This window comes from Accipiter gentilis, chromosome 16, assembly GCF_929443795.1.
Source record: "Accipiter gentilis chromosome 16, bAccGen1.1, whole genome shotgun sequence".
NCBI classification, from domain to species: domain Eukaryota; kingdom Metazoa; phylum Chordata; class Aves; order Accipitriformes; family Accipitridae; genus Astur; species Astur gentilis.
This window is the reverse complement of record NC_064895.1, coordinates 11,747,409-11,764,447: the sequence shown is the minus strand read 5'-3', so window position 1 is coordinate 11,764,447 and position 17,039 is coordinate 11,747,409.

Genomic DNA, 17,039 nt, shown 5'->3' with positions numbered 1-17,039 from the left:
CTGTTTGAGAAATGATGTGTCAGGTACAGTATGAAGCAAATGATCCTCTGAGGTTGTACATCAATTAGACATGTACAATAATTGTGCAGGGATAAGGATTTGTGAATGATTTTTAAAATAATCAGGAAGTCTTCAAAACCTGTACAGTAATAGACTGTCCTTCAATTCTCACTGTTTACTGATCCATATCCTCAGTTTATGATCTGACTTTAGTGGCTCTGCAGATTAACAGTAGCTGAGGGTCTGGCCCCCAAGCTAACAATGTGCATGGTTTTTTTTTCTGTGTCACACACCAGGGAATATGCAGTCTTGTTTTAGCTAGTGGTCAGGAGCAGATGCTTAGGGAAAAAGTAAAATCAAGCTAAATGTAGTTTCCTTCTACCTTCTGGCAAATAGAGGGTTGCATCTGAAAATGGGCACTGCAGTAAGACTCTGCTGGGTGCCAAGCAAAGGAGGGAGATCTATCTGCTTGGATGTACCATACAACCAAAATTTATACTGCTGTTAGAATTTAACTCTGCAATCTACTCCCAGGTTCTGGTCCTCCACTTGTCCACATTGTATAAAGGTTAGTTTAATCCTATCTCCAATATTGGAATGAAAAGACTAGTTCCCTCTAAAACAAATCCCAGATTTTTATTCCTGGAAACATTTTGCATTAGGCTGATCCCAGTATTACCCAGTATGGAAAAATACCATACTACCTGTTTTGGCTCCCTTCACCCTACACAGTCCTCTAGAACCACTCCACTCTCAAAAAATTCCAAATGCTTTCATGCTATAAACTGGAGTATGTCACACATACTAGTAGTCTCATGTTTTAAAGACAGTAAAAGTGGAAAAGAAAGTGGTGTCAGTAGAGTCTCCACTCCTCTGTATTTGCATCTAACACAGGAATGTGTCTCAGCTATATTTCTAATTACATTTAGAGGAGGAGTAGTATTTCAAATCAAGATTACATCTAAGGAAATACTGGGAGGCTACCTTAATACTGGATTCTTCATCTGCTTGGGTTAGACTGATGTCTTTTCATTATCCTTCATTGCATAGACTGGTCTTTTGGTGATAACTAAAGCTGGGGATTAAGGGTCTGGTGTCTACTGATTTGAGAGCAAATCTATACCTGAACTTTTTGAGGTTCAAGGAGTTAGAGAGGGAGCTGGTGCTAAAAATTCATTAGAGTCTCTTTTTGTATAGAGATTAATCCTTATCATAAAAAGATCCCACGTTATGCTGGAGTTTGGGAATATAATCTCTAATTAATCTAATTCATTACTGGTTCTCCAAGGCCCATGTACTAGCTAGAAAGAGGTATTCAGATTTTCTAAAACCTTCTGGTTTCCTGTAATCTATTGTTAACTTTAACAGACCCTGAAGAAAGGATGCGGGTTGCTGTTGATGAGGATCAAAGCTGGGTTGTGGGTTTTTTTTTTCTTTTCCTTTTTTTTTTTTTTTTCCTTTTTGGCATAATTACCAATCCATTTATCCATTTGGCATCATAACGTTTGGATTAGATTTGGGGTTAGGGCTTACTAAGAGCCAATCACTCTGCTACAATTAACTTTAGAGCTAAGGCTGAGATTTCATGTAGAATTTGGGAATATAAAGCTTCAAAACTTCAGATCATTACTGCAGAGTTAGAAGTTAGGAAGAGGAAATGCTGTCCACAAAAGATGGTATCACGTGTTTCATTCACTGTAGGCTGTAAGTAGAGACTGGAGTAGAGTGTGAGTTTGGGGAGGGACTTGGGAATAAACCTTTGAAATCCCATTTTATTAACAGTCACTGAAGGACCCACAGAGTTAGGAAAAGGTCCAATGAGTCATGTTCTCTTTTAAGGTACAATTGGTCCTTCAATAATTAAAGTTAAGTTTAATTAGGGTTAGAATTCAAGGGTGTTGTTAGGGTTAGAATTTGAGAATGTACACATTCAGAGCCGTGATTACTTCTGGATTCAAAAGTGCCTGCAGGGCTAGGAAGAGGGCATGGTGTTAATAGGATCGAAATAATAGGATCTTATTTAGCTCAGGGATTTATTTCCTGGCTCTAATTACCATTATAGTAAGGATAGGGTTAGGAATAAAAAGGGCTTGAAAAATCTGTATTTTCCAGCTTACTACTGAGACTTGCAAGGACTGCACAGTCATGCAGAAAGTTGGTCTCTTCATAGATGTGGGTGTCTACATGAACTGTTAGAGTGGTTAAGGGTTTTATGATTACAGCTTGATTATCTATTTCATTTGGGAGCTTTTATTTTGGTGTATGCTGCAGAATTCAATGGATTAGGAAGCTGGTTTTTATCAGACCTATCCTCCTCCTTATGGACCTTCCCACTCACAGGATGTGAGGGCTCTGCACAAGCTTGTAGGGTCTGGGTTTGGGAATTATAAGCTTCATTGGTCTGCTTCACAAACACACCTGCCAGAATTTGCAGAGTGAAAAATAGGGTTAGTATTCATAACCACCATGGCCCCATCTTTCTTTAAGACCATGGATAGATACCTTCACAGTGGGCTTAGGGTTAAGGTGAGAGTAGTGCTAGCATTCAGTTTGGGTGCTCACAGTAGTGGAGAAAGCACATCAAGAAAGCTGATGGTGGCAGTTCTTTTAGAGCCCTAGTACTGTCAGTGACCATCATCGGGGCTTATTCTGGTGGTGAAAGTGGTGGTGATGATGGTGGTCTCCTTTTCAGGCTGGACAGGAGTGCTGTCAGTGGTGATAATCTGTAGTTGAGGGTAAGAGGTAGAAGTGCCGTATGCAGGCAAAAGTGATGATGCAGGGGACAACCCCCAGAACATCACAGGAGGTGGAACTGTGCTCCTTCCGCTCCCCACTCTGCACCTACTGTGGAAGTGTGCTCGTCAGTGCGAGGTTGGAGTCAGGGCCCATGTAAGCTGAAGGCAGTGGCATGTTTTGCAGAGGCCAGTAAGATGTGGAGGGGGCTGATCTTGAAGGCTGTCACATTTTCTTCTCATATAATGGACCAGCCAGTGCCCCAGAGACAGGGGTAGAGGCATGGTTTGGGTGTGGGAAGTTGATTCCTGGGTGTGTTGGGTAGCATGCTAACTTGAGAAGGAGGAATTTGACTTCTTGTTATAGCTACACCTCCTCTTGAATGTGATGCAGAGGTTCCCTCCAAGCGTGTAAGACTGAGAGGTGGATTTGGGTCAGGGTTTGGAAAGCTGCCTCTCCTGAGACCACATTTGCTGATGTTTAAGATGGTTCTGAGAGTGATTTAGAAGTTAGGATCCCTCAGTTCACCTCTTAAGGATAGTCAGCAAGTCACTTCATGTTTATCAGTTCTTCTGAAGATCCTGATCATCTTTGATTAGGATTAGGATTCTGTTCCCTAACCTTAAAACATATAAGCTACTGTATTCTCTTCAAACATTCTGAAATAAGAAGTGGGTTGAACTTCATGATGCTCATGGTACTACTGTTCAGTTTGCTTGTGTAAAGCTTATCTGTGAAGTTAGGAAGAAGCGAAGGTTCCAGGGAAAGCTGGTGCCTTGTAGCTTTAAGGGAACTGTGCTTGAGTCATGAAATGGAATATATTGTCTATGTTCTCAATCACCCCAGCTACTGAACCAAGCATTTGTCTCAGGTTGTATTGAGGGCATCTGTCACTTCAAAATAACAGTGTTTTTTTTCTTGAAACTCAGAGTACTTACAGGGATTTGGAAGATCAGGGTCTGTCAAGCCACTCATCCCATCTTCTCTTACAGTTGGTTGACATGCTATAAGGTTTGAAGGCAAAATTGCTGTTTCTATTGAGTGGGCAATAAAAAGACACAGGAACTCGGTGTATTGGTATATTTTTGTAAAGGATTTTGAGGTAGGAAAAGGGCTGATCTTGAAGGTTGCCATTGTATCATCTTTCAGGTGATGGCCCCATCAGGTCTGTATTATAAGGTTTAAACACAAAGGAGACATAATTAAGGTCAGGAGTTGGAAATGTAATCCTTTAGGGAACTGGTTCTGAGGGTGTGCTGAACTCAGGAGAGGAATGTTATGCACCATCAGAGCCACACCTATACAAGTTCTGGCAGATCGGACCTTCAAAATGTTTAGGAACAAGGTGAGGATTCAGCTCAGTTTGAGAGTTTTTGTTATCATACCTTAGAGGGTCTTGATACTGAGTCAGAAGCTCTGTGTCCATCAATACTCTGAAGACACCTTCTACCGAAAACTAGTTCAAATAAGTGGGAATAAAGTGGCCAAAGCCAGATGAAAGAGACAATTTAATAGAAAAATATGTTTGATAATTAGGAAATGTGTCAAAACATGTTACTAAAGCCTCATAAGTCATAAGTCCATAATTACAATTTCACTGGTTACAAAACAAAGTTTAGTTAAGGAACAGCTATAAAACTAAGAAAACTATTGATAGGAGGAGAAAGTAATGCAATTCAACCGATAAAGTTATAGAACATAAGAAAATATTTATCACCAGCAAAGTGAAAGATAATAACTTCAAACAACTCCTTATAATACTAATAATGAAAAAAGAAACTTTAATAGGTGAAGAAATGGCAGAATTTCTAACTCTAACAATGCAGGAAAGTGCTCTAGGGAACAGATATTGTGGACATATCAAATTAAATACCTTTTATGTCAGTTGTAATCTAATAGGAAGGTAGCATATACTGAATGGAGTAGAAATTAACAGGGTGAAACTATAAACAAGGAGTCATCAATGAGCTGTTGCATTTATAATTGGGTTCTGTTGGTAGTGTTATACCGTATTTAATGGCTTGGAAGAAAACATGAAAGTTATCTAGTATTACAAATGATGTAATGATTGAGGACAGGTGACCAGTTCAGAATAATCTGAATCACCTGGAGACCTAGCAACAGGCAAAGTACATGGTGATATACCCAAACACAAATTTGTGCAGATAATAATAGAAAGGGTAGGCTACACTTGGAAGGAGTGGGGGTCTCTCTGTGCAAGACTAGAGATTCCAAAAGCACCTTGGGGACCACAGTAAAAACTTAAGATAGGTACACCTGATGCAGCAGGACCAGCAGGGCTAATGCCAAATTTACAGGGGAATCTAAGAGAAAAATGTCTTATTTCAATGCTTTTCACACTTTCAAAAATTTCTTGCAAAATGTATTAGCTCCCATGTTATCATCATTATGTTTTACTTTATAATCTTATCTAGTTTAAATATATTCATTTTGAACATAGCAAAATAATACCAATGACTAATGGAGCTTGATAGCTTCCCTTTGCTGAGATAATTTCAATATCGCTGATAAGTTTCTTCTCTAATAGTGTGTTGTGTTTTTTCTTTTACATCTGAATTTTATGGATTTTTGGTAACAGAAGCTTCTTCTTTTAGATTAAAGGACAGTCAAGTGTGTCTTTATTCTGACTGAACTAGCTCCCATACCTGCGGTTGCAAAACACTGGGGACTCTTCCCTTCTATAACGAGGGTGTGCTTATCAGCTTATAGAATTGGCTGTATACCTGTGCACCTATTTCTAATATTTCTAAGTACAGACAAGTTCATCCTTTGCAGAGAGATTCTGTGATACAATCTGTTTCTCTCCATCTCCGCTCTCACTGACTGTTTGGATAATTTCAGTGATAGGACTGTATTTTTCCCTTTCTGATTAGAGAAGTCAACCTAAGAGAAAAAAAACCCCACCACATTTCCAAAGGAGGTCATTTGCCTTCACTGTTTATAGTCCACAATAAATACTGACTGCAGCTATTGAGAGGATAAAATATTATCTTTCCTTATTTCATGGAAGTAATCATTGCTCTCAAGTGCTGGAACTGAGATATTTACTTTCAGGAGTGCAAATAATGATAATATTACTATTTTATATTATCCTAAAGTCATATTCCTGCATGCGAGCTTCATTTTTCTTATAATTAACTGTCTTCAAGTATTTAAGATCTATCGAGAAGACAGCTGGGATAACAGGTTTACTGGGGAAAAAATTTTCTTCAAAAGGATCCCCATCAAGTGAGTTGCCATCTCAAGTTCTTGCAGCTCTGAATAACATAGTAACATTAAGGACCAGTGAATGAATATTGAACTTCCTACAGCATTCCTTAAGCAAAATGTATAGTGGATGAAATCTTTTAAACATATTTTAGCAGACCCCATTCAGTTTTTAGGTGCAATTTCCTTTGTATTGGGTGTGTTGAATTTGTAGGACAGCCTATTACTTTAGACAATCTCAATGACTTTCATTGAAAAGAAGAGTGGTGGAACAGGTTCAGAGAGTTGTGCAAATTGGTTTTGTATGTATGACTCACCCAAGAAAATAGGAGTAACCTGAGGATATGCTGCCTGCAAGGAGTTTTGACACCACTGCATCCATGCCATGACAGAGGTGAAACTCTCCAGCTCAGCACCAGTACAGTGAAAGGGAACCAGAAGTTATGAGGTTGGCAGGATCCCTGAAACCAGTGGCACTCAAATTAAAATGGAAGACAGCTTTTACTTTTGATAAAAAAACAGAAGCTGGAGACAGATGAATCATTTCAGGCATAGAAGCTCCTTTTCTGTAACTTCTTCCATCTCTAATGCTGAAAGTGAGCAGATTTCTCCCTGAGACTCTGCCATGACCAGAAGAAGTGCTAATCCCTGTGTTCCCTGTCGTTGACATGAAGATGGAGACAAAACCCACTATTTTAAAAGTTTGTGTCTTACTGTTCCAAAGGCAACGTTTGCAGCACTAACAGTGGCAAGCAAAATGAAAAAACCTTCATGTGAGATTTTTGTCCGTTTTTGTATACTGTGAAAATGCAAACAGACAATAGTCTTGGGATGAAAAATGAACAGATAGTCACACAGAAGAGCATCCCACTTTTGGAGATGTGGGATTTTGACCCCCATTTCTTCTAATCTTGGGTCCCAGATTTAATTAAAACCTGAAGAATTATGGTGCAATTGAGTTATATATATTTGATTTTACCCATTAGATTTTGATGGAATACTGAGATGTGAATAGAAAGCACAAATATAGTATTCCAATTACACAGGAGTAATTGTTCCTCTTCTTTTCCTTGTCTTTGTACAGCATCAAACCCAGAAATATCTGTTATTTTGCCTGGGCTAGGGACTCTGCAGAAGATACTGACAGTTTGGTCCTTTGACATTTAAATGAATAAGGCAAAAGCAGACTTCTGTGATTTTTACTCTGGCTCTAGACTTGACAATAAGAGATCAAAGAAGTTATAGAAGTGTGAAATAAAGGAGGTGGAGGGGAAAAAGGAAAGGAAAGTCATGAGTATTGAATATTCAGTCATCAAGCGTGATTAATGCAAATGATTTAAGGGCAAAATCTACAAAATAATAAAGCTTTGACTGTTTTCCTGATATGGCTGTTATTAAACAAGAATCAATAGTTGAAAACATGCTTAGATCAGTCAAAACTTTGCAAGTAATAATAGAGTGTAAGGTTGATTATGGCAACACATCTAGACTGAATAAGACTTCAAGTACATTCCTTTTTGGCTAGTCATAAAAACAGATCAAAAGCATGAGTCTAGAAGGACTGATAGCTAAATGTTAATATTACACTCAATTTATTTGTAGGGAGGTCAACTTTATTTTAAAGTTCTTTATTAGTGATATAATTTATCCAGAGCAGTACAAAAACATTTATGTGGAGAAGCGAACGGGTAGCAAGTAGCCTAGCTGTGCTTTAATCAAAACAAAAGGAAGGCTGAGCAGGGAATATGTCTGGAATGTACCAAAGGAAACCAGGAAGATCATGACAGACTACATCAAGTGTCCTGCAGATAAAAAGACTAATTTCCACAAAAATAACCTCAAACCCAAACACATAAAACAACCAACATTTGTTTTAAAGGTTACATTCCTCACCTTGCTCTCCCACAAGTCTATTTCATTCTAAGGATGAAATTTTCTTGAAGCTAAATGTTTTTGTAACTGACTTACTTTGGTCTAATTTACCTTTTAATTTTCATATGCAAATAACAGCTGCATCATGCCAATATGTAAATACCCTTTCTAAGCAGAGTTATTCTGTTGTAATGAATCCTACCAGTTATGAACAGAAACCCCATCATTCTCACCCTCACTATTCTGATAACCAAATCAGATCCTGAACTACAGTTTGCATTGCCCAAGTGACTCCACAGAGAGTGGAGGAGGGAGCTGTATATTAAGGTGAAAACCCTGTTATATCTTTACTGGGTTTTTTGTTTGTTTGTTTTTTAAGATTCTATTTTTGTGGCATGCTCCTTATTTATTGGCTGAATGCCCAAATAACTTTGGACAAAATTATTCATTAAGGATTGCCACAAAAATGTACTTTTTTTAGCAAAAAAATAAATTATTGTTAGAAAGGTGAAAAGAAGAAGGCAAAGTAAAAGGAACAAAATGGAGTGGACATGCTGGACCTTGTTAACTCCTGAGTGCTGTCACTGAGTAGGTGTACAGCACAAGTGAATTCAGTTTGGTTTAACGTGTTCTATATGTGTGTACTGGAGCAAATTAGGTTCTGCTGATCTTCAGCTTGGATCACTATTTGCCCCCCCGTAAGTGACATAAAATGCTCCTGAGTGAGAGAGTAGCACTAAAGCTTACAAAGCAGCCACCTAAATGATGCCACAAGATGTACTATGACCAGACAGGTCTAAGAGAGGTGGGAAGCCATCAGGAGAGCACAGAAGACAGCAGAACGGAGGGAGAGAGTACTGAATAAGCAGCCCTGGAAGACTTCAGAGTGACTGACAGCTCTCAATCTGTGAAGGGGACAGGACAAGATGACAAAAGCAGACGTGAACTTCACTGGACGGGCAACAAGTGGGAACAGTATTGTGCTCAGAATAGTCAAGTTTTGGGGCATCTAGCAGGCAATATTGGCATTCGGATGTGCTCTGATTTACAAAATCCAACTTCTCGTATTTCTGACTACTAAGAACACTATATTTGCATTAATCAGGTAAAACAATTACAAGGTGTAAAGTATTTGCAAAAAAAATAATAATATTAGAAACCAAATGCTAAACTAACTTCGTATACCTGCATTTTAAAAACTATTCATCTTAATGTTTCAAAGTGATATGGATTTTCTAAGACTTTAGGGACATTACAATAGCAAAGGGTGAACATTGGTATTTTTTCCTGTTTCATTTTAAGTTAAAGCCTTAGCAGAAATATAATGAAAATACTTTCTTTTTATTCAAGTTTGAAAATAGATAGGCCTTCAGTATACACTCAGTCATACAAACTTCTCACAATCTTACAACAAGTTTTTTGTTTTATTATGGTTACTACTCCTACTCAGGTGGGTTTTTTTATTTCTTTGGGGGCTGGGTTTTTTTTGCCTTATGGCTGCTTTCAGAAAGAATATCAATCCATTTTGCCTGTCACGTTGATTATTTGAGGAGACTCTAAATCACTCCAAATCAGTACTATTTAAATATTTTTTTTTAGACATACATAGATGTCTGATTAACTTACATGGGACCAAACAGTAGCATCAAACATCCATTCTCTTCTGTTGGTACATCAGGATCTCTGTCTACTGCTGAAAAATGAAGCTTTTCGCTATTAGAAGTAGTCAGCCAATACAGATAAAATGATTTCTGGGTGACCTGATCCAGTAAGCACTTTCCAGGTATATTGCTCACTACCATTGGGGGCAGTGGGAATTCTACATACAGTAACAACTTGCCATGTTATTGGCTAATATACTCAAGTCCCTTGCACACGGACAAAAGAACAAATAATTGCTTTTAAGATTTTCCTTAAAACTAACCAAATGTTTAAGCTCCCAAAGGTTGCTTTTTTATTTTTATGTAGACAATTTTTGCTTTATAAAACATCTGTGTCTATGTCATTGTTTGGATATAAATGCTGGTGAATGCATGATCTTGAAAGAGATATGTCTGCACAAATATTTGAATAGAGCATAACCTGCAGAACTTTTGCCTGGAAAACTGTTTGGTGAGTTAAGTACTTTAGCCCATTCATGGCTTGCACATTAAAAAGCAATTTTTTTTTTTTGAGCTATTGCTTCAGAATTAACTCGAAATTTGATCTCTGTATAAAGCACAAGTTGTTGGAAAGTGCTGCTTCATTTCAGGATACAAAAAAGAGAAAAACAGGGGTTTGGGGACAAAGAGCTTCCTAAGAACATTTGCACATTTTTTTAATCCCTTCTTTCCCTTGAACTTAAATCCTCCAATCTTCTGTTTTATAAAGGTAATTTAGATAAATAATTGAAAATTCTTCACAAACTGTTTCTAAAAAGGCCACTGTTCACCAAAACCGTTTTCAACAGCACAGTGCTGTCTGTCCTGTTGTCAACAGACAGACACTCACCATGATTTTCCTCAGGATAGACTTATTTGTCTAATTTGGTCTTTACTTTCACCACTGACAATTTGATCCTTGGCCTCACCACTCATAGGAGCCTTTAGTACAGCAGCATAAGCATCACTCTGGCTGTGGTTTCCTCCAGCTGGTACTGCACAGAAACTGCCACAACATTTCCACGGTTAGGTGATCTACTTTTTCTAACCTAATGGGTAGGAGTGTTGTATTCCTCTGACCCTCATTCGTACCTGAGACAGACTCTTAAGAGTAGAGGCTTTGTGACATTTCAGTACAGTAATAAAAAAGGCAGGCATTTTTGACCTTTTACTCCCACAATTACACCGGGTGATAACATACAAAAAATAAGCCTGTAGTTTAGAAACAATATAAGAGTTTCTGCGATACTAACACTGCTTTGCACATATCTTGATGTATTAGTGCGTTGCATGGAGAAAAGCCTAGTAACATGATATTATTGACCACCATTCAAGTTATTTTTTTCTTTTGGTGTAGAGCTAGATCTATTGGCTCTGGGGCCTGTGTGATTAATATCTCCATCTAAATACTTGTATAAACCAGAAAATAGGCTGATTTCTACAATATTTGGCAATAATTTGCCAGACTTTCACATAGATTGTTGAAAAGCTGGGTAATTAAAAATAAATCCATGATTACGCAATTCATGGCTGGACATGGGAAGGAGAAACTGTAAACATAAAAGTGAATAAAAAAAAATATGGTTTGCATACTGTATTGGTTTTTGTGTATATGTTTTTATATATATGTGTGTGTATATGCACACTATTGTGAACTGCTGGATAGAGCTGGAACTGTTTTTTTATAAGTTCATTATGGCTGAGCAATAACAGCCTTCTTTCTTTGAGCAAAGGAATGGAGACAAACACAAGCTTTTGGTGAGCAGCGAGGTCCAGCTGCCTGTCGTCCCATCAGCCGTGAGGGTGAGAACAGATTTGTGGTACAGAGTGGTAGAAAAGGAGAACCTGCAGCAGGGCCATGGCTGCAGCTGTCTCCTTCCTTTCAGTGCATGAGGGAGATTTGAAAGCTCCTTCTGCTGTGATAAGAAAGGGTGAATTACAAATGCTGTGTCAAGGGAGCCAGGGCTAACCAGGAGGGGCAGCTTTGTTAATGAGCCGTTGAAAATTTTTTCCTGGCAGATTGGTGCTTTCAGAACAGCAAAATCCGAACTTTTTGGTCTGCATTGTTGGGATGTCCCAACTGACTACTGTGTCCAAGACCCTATCGTATGCAAAGTCTTCTGTGCCCCAAAATCCTTTATAAATAGGTAAATGAATTACCTATAGTCTATCTTTGGAAGTTATCCCAGCGAGCATGTGCAATATTTCTCCCAGATGTATCTTTACTCTTGCAAGAAGGCAAGAAGTCAGTACTGTACTGGTTCAAAATGTGGAGCTGGGTAACCCGTTATTGACAGGTAAAAAAGAAGGATACAAAATTCATTGGACAGCTTGCTTCTGCTTTGCTTCCTAATTAATCAGGTGATAAAAGCACTAGTACAATAGTTCAAGTAAGTAAGACCATGGATAACAGTGATTCCAAGTCTTAAAAGGATTAAATGAGCTGTGCTCTGCTAAAACAAAATGGGGTATCCTCTGCCAACAGCTATACTGTTGCAGTTGCTTGGAAGCCAGGAGGACTGTGTGATGTTACTGCCACCAAATTTAATCCATTGTATATAAATCAAATGGGAATTTTCAGACAGTGGCTAAATATCTCAGATGGAGTAAATCCACAAAGCTCCATAGGAGCCAAGAGATGTGAGTAGTTTTACACCTTATGCTGGCAGCAACATTTCAAAGGAAGGAAAGGGTAATGCCTGGACTTGGAAAAGTCTGGGATAACATCCTCGATGGAGATACACAAAGGCTGTGCTTCAGACAATACCTCTTCTCTCTTCACTCTCTCTCTCTCCCCCTTCCTCCCTTCCTTTCTTTCTTTCCTCCCTTCCTTCTTTCTCTCCTCCCTTCCTTTTTTCCTTTTTTCTTTTTCTCTTTTTTTTTCTGTCTGTCTCTCACTTTTTCTTTGTAGCCTCTTCCCATTACTTCAATGCAAAATTGTTTTAAAGGAGAAAGAAATTGACCAAGAAACTGGGACATGGGCTGTACAGTGAGCAACAAGCTACCACCCAATGCATCCTTCATTTGCATTTCTACGAAGTCTTTAACCGTAACATCTCAAAGGCATTTTCTATGACAGGTCTATGAAGAGACACAACAGCTCTCTGAGGTAGCTATTTTATTATCACTGGTTTTAACCTGCATAAAGACACCTAAAGTTCAGGCTGTAACCTATACATTAAAGTACCAGCATGGTGTTTCCCAATGGCTCTGCTTTGAACCTAGTCTTCTCTGTGGCTAATTTGGATCTCAGTGCTGTTCTAGTTGTGTAATGTGGGGTTCATCATACTTTAGACACCTGAAAATCAGGCCTTTAAGACAAATTTATTATTCATGCTTCCCCTGTGGTCAAGGAAGAGAGACAAACTTTCAAAGGAATGGTTCCTCCAATCTTAAGCTAGGTATCAGGTATCTAAGATTTGTAGGGTGAATTGCCCCCAGGAGATTAAAATGTTTAACTACAGATGGAGCCTTAGAAAGCCAGCTTAGATTTGGGGTGCACATAAATATAACGGAGGCAGACATCATCCTAAAACTCATTGGTCAATGTCTTTGTGATGCCTTTCTCCTAAATTTGAGAATGAGTCTCATAATGTAAATTTCAACTTCATACTGCATTTTGGTCATTAACTTCCAGCATGCTGTGGTCACATTGCACAACTCTCTTTGTTTCTCTGGCAAAATGGGAAAAAATAATCCAAAAGTCCAATGCCTCAGGAGCACTAGGAGTTCTGTTTTATAAATACCAGAGTAGTATTTGGATCAAATAGTGACAGTAGGAAGACTGACTGCAGAATACTATAGACCAGTGTGCTACAACCTGAATACATATTAGTGTTTTAGCACAGGTACTGGCACCTCCATCCACATGAAATTAGTTCTGGATAAAAGCCATGCAAGTCATTAAACGTAGAAAAGTAGCAGCTGAAATGCAAAGTTAGGTGGGACTCAATTGGTAAATTCTGCAATCTCACTTCTGTAAGGTGACCATTTTTACCAACTTTATAATGCAAAGGAGGGAAAAAAAATGTAAGTGATGTTTCAGAGATTGTCTCAGCTGAATGAATCAAATAGCATATATTATTTATTGCAGCTCTTGATTTGTGAAAATGTAATGCTTAGACTGTGCTCCGTTCTTCTCTATTCTTTGGATTCTCTTCTCAATTTCTTCAACATATTCTAGACATTTAGATGTGAATTTCAATATCTTTCATTTACATAGTATGTTTCATCATCCCAGAGCACTTCACAAATTTAAAAATGGAAAGTAGAAATTCTGAGCCAGATTGCAGCTGGCTTTTCTTACACATGCAGGGCCAGACTTTCCCCCTGAGCATCCCTCCTCCCAGCTGCAATCCATGCAATCTTCTGACTGCAAAGAATATTATACACAAATACCACCTGGACAAAGAAGTGGCCAGAAAGAGGAAATATCATTGTATAATGCTTTATTTGACACCAAGTGCTTCCTGCAGAGGGTAGCATATAAACAATTCTCTTTGCTGTATAGTGGTATCATTTCCCTTGTAACCATCTCACAAAAAACCCCAAACAAATCACACATATGTTTGTTTATATATGTGTGTGTATGTGTGCATATAGATGCATGTACTTTCTTCTAAGCATGATTTAAAATTAAAAAAAAAAAACAACCAAACCTGGAGAATTTTCCATCAAGGTCTGCTGTCAATCATGTGTAGCAGTAACACACAGCAGTTTAGGAAGAGAGTCTTCACTTGCTGTTGAAGCAATCGGGGTATTTTAGAGAGGTGAAATGTAATTACCTCTTACAAACTGGATAAAAATGCTTTCATTAGTTTCATTTGAATATTATCTTTTATTGCAACATCTCTGCAGACTTTTGCAGGTGTGAATTTTGAATTACCCACTGGCTGGAAAACATAATTTATAACCTTTTAAGGTTAACCTAAACTAAAAAAAGGACAATACATATAAGCTTATGCTTACAGACTTGGAGGGATTTGAGTCTTTCAGCATTGAATAAGTGAATTAGTTCTATTGACTAAGAAGTATTTTCAATGCTCATTAAAGGGACACCTACTAGCAATGAAAATTCAGACTGTATGTGCACAGAGTGTGCTATTCATATGGTTTCTCTGGTAGAGAATTTGGGTATTTCCTGTTGTATATCCCTTTGAACAGCACAAACAGGTATTTCTAAATTAATATGTCAACTGAAAAAAAACAACCAACCAACCAAGCAACCAACCAACATATTCCTAGTGGAAAGGAACTTTCAGAACTGCTGAGGAAAATGTTTGTTGCATTTGAGGATATGTTTTTGTGGAGCTAGAGCTTTTACATGCATGCTGCTTAAGCCAGCTTTCAAGAAGGATAACTTGTCTTTCTTTTCATTTGAAAAGAATGACAAAACTAATCTGAAATGCATGTAGGTTTCAAAAACAAATAGACCTCTTACTGAGAGTGCTACCACTGCCTGACTATGAATTGTCTCTACTGTGAACACTGCTTTTCTTGGTGAGATTCAGGGGGGAAATGTCCATTTATACCACTAGGATTTACATGTCTAAAATGCTTGTTGACATGTACAAAATACAAACCGACTGAAAACTAAACTCAGAGATGAGGTTCTACGCCACAGGATTAAAGTAATGGGAGCAATCTGAATGGAAAGCATCTGACACATTTTGGGGCCAGCTGTCTGTAAATTGTCCCTTCTGTGCTAAGGTACTGTGTGGTCTCTGCTTCACTGCGTCATGCTGCAGCCATGCTACAAAGGCAAAGCTGAAAGCCAATATTCAAATGAGGCCTGAAACAGAAATACTATTTTTCTCCATTAGAGGGTGGTCCTTCCTCATCATGGTTCAGTTCCACTGGCAGCAGGAGAAGACCTGCAATGCAGTGAGCTGCGTCGTAGATGACACATGAATCAGGAGACGTCTGCATCCTTCCTTCTCACGCCTTACGCTCCCTTTTGAACATAGCAATTAAAGAAAATAAGTGTACGTGGCCACGGGCCAAGGATGCACAAACATACATGTGGTACCTGTCTTCATGCATATATTATGTATGTACACAGACAAGGGCACCTGCACATGTATGTATTTGTACCAATAAAGCAGCTTAAAAACAGCTTACAGCTTTGCCGTAGCAGCTGTAGTGAAAGGAACTGAATTCACTATTGCAATTAGTCTTTTGTCAGTAACATCTACTTGATTTCAGCCATTGTAATGAACTGTACACATTTTTTAAAACATTTGGCATATGCATATACATGCATACAAATAACGTATTAGACATAAAAACTTTACATTAAGATAAAGTTGTGATTAGGAATTTGAAAGCCAGAGAATGCCAAAATGCTACTTGCCAAACAAATCTTGCTTCACTCTTGTGTGAGTCTGAACAATATAAAAAGCCTTTCACAACATGATTGCCTTCATTATTGTAATACCCTAATTCCATGCAGGCAACTCTATTCATTCATCATGTTTTCAAGATTATATATACATGGAGTGGGATTCTGAAATGTCTTTTTACAGCTCAAAGTTAATAATAAGGAAAAATTTTCAATAGAATTTCCTACTGTACAACATACTATGGAGTAAGTATTGCAATGAAATGTAAGAAAGAATTGCTGCTGGCATAATGAAACCACTTACACTTTGTATTTCATTAGCTTAATAGTAGTGAACTGTCTCATTCACAGCATTGCCTATTATGAATTGTACATGATGTATAAAACCCACAAAAAAGGGCTTTGAAGATTTTTTTTGTAACGGTAAAACCCCAGAATCCCCTTGAATAGGGGCCAAAATAGAGAAAGTTGATCCCCGAAAGAAGTTTGGACACTGAGTACCCATGAAAGCAGACTGTTATAAACAGACGAAGGTAGAAGTGCAGGGCAGCAACGCTTCTGTTTTAAATTGACATTGTTCCATTAAAGGCACTTCAGACTAGCAGAGGGTCTGATCCGTCATCACTGCCTGCACCCACAAAGGCATTTAATTCTACAAGAGTAATCTGGCAATGGAACCAATGAAATAGTGAAATGCTTCATATTGCGCTCATATTTAAATACTTCTGATCAGACGCATAGTATTTATCTCCTCCCAGAAACAAGCTTAATTCCCAAGCAAACAGATCTGTTTTCTGAATGTCAGTTTTACTGTCTAATCTACATCATACGGCTGCAAGTCCTAGCAGTATGTTCCCTTGTGAACGCTTACATGTGAGGGTTTTTCACAAGGTTGTCATAATCACCTCACCTACATACAGAGAAGCAAACGTCAAAGGTTTTGTTATGCTTAAAAACACCTATTTGGAAACAATACCAATGGAGAATAGACATTTTTTTATAGCTCTCTCTCTTTATTATTCGCCCTCATGTTAATTCTAGAAGAGAGCATTGCATGTGAAATATTTTGTGGATCCCTACCAGCAAAAATAAACAAGAGACATATATTTGCCTCACTAATTCTGTATGGTCAGATTTTGAGAACTAAAGCAATCCTTTCAGGATTGTTATTCAGCCTTCAGATTTCAAAGATGCACAGCATATGGGCTTGCTATCCATCAGCTCAG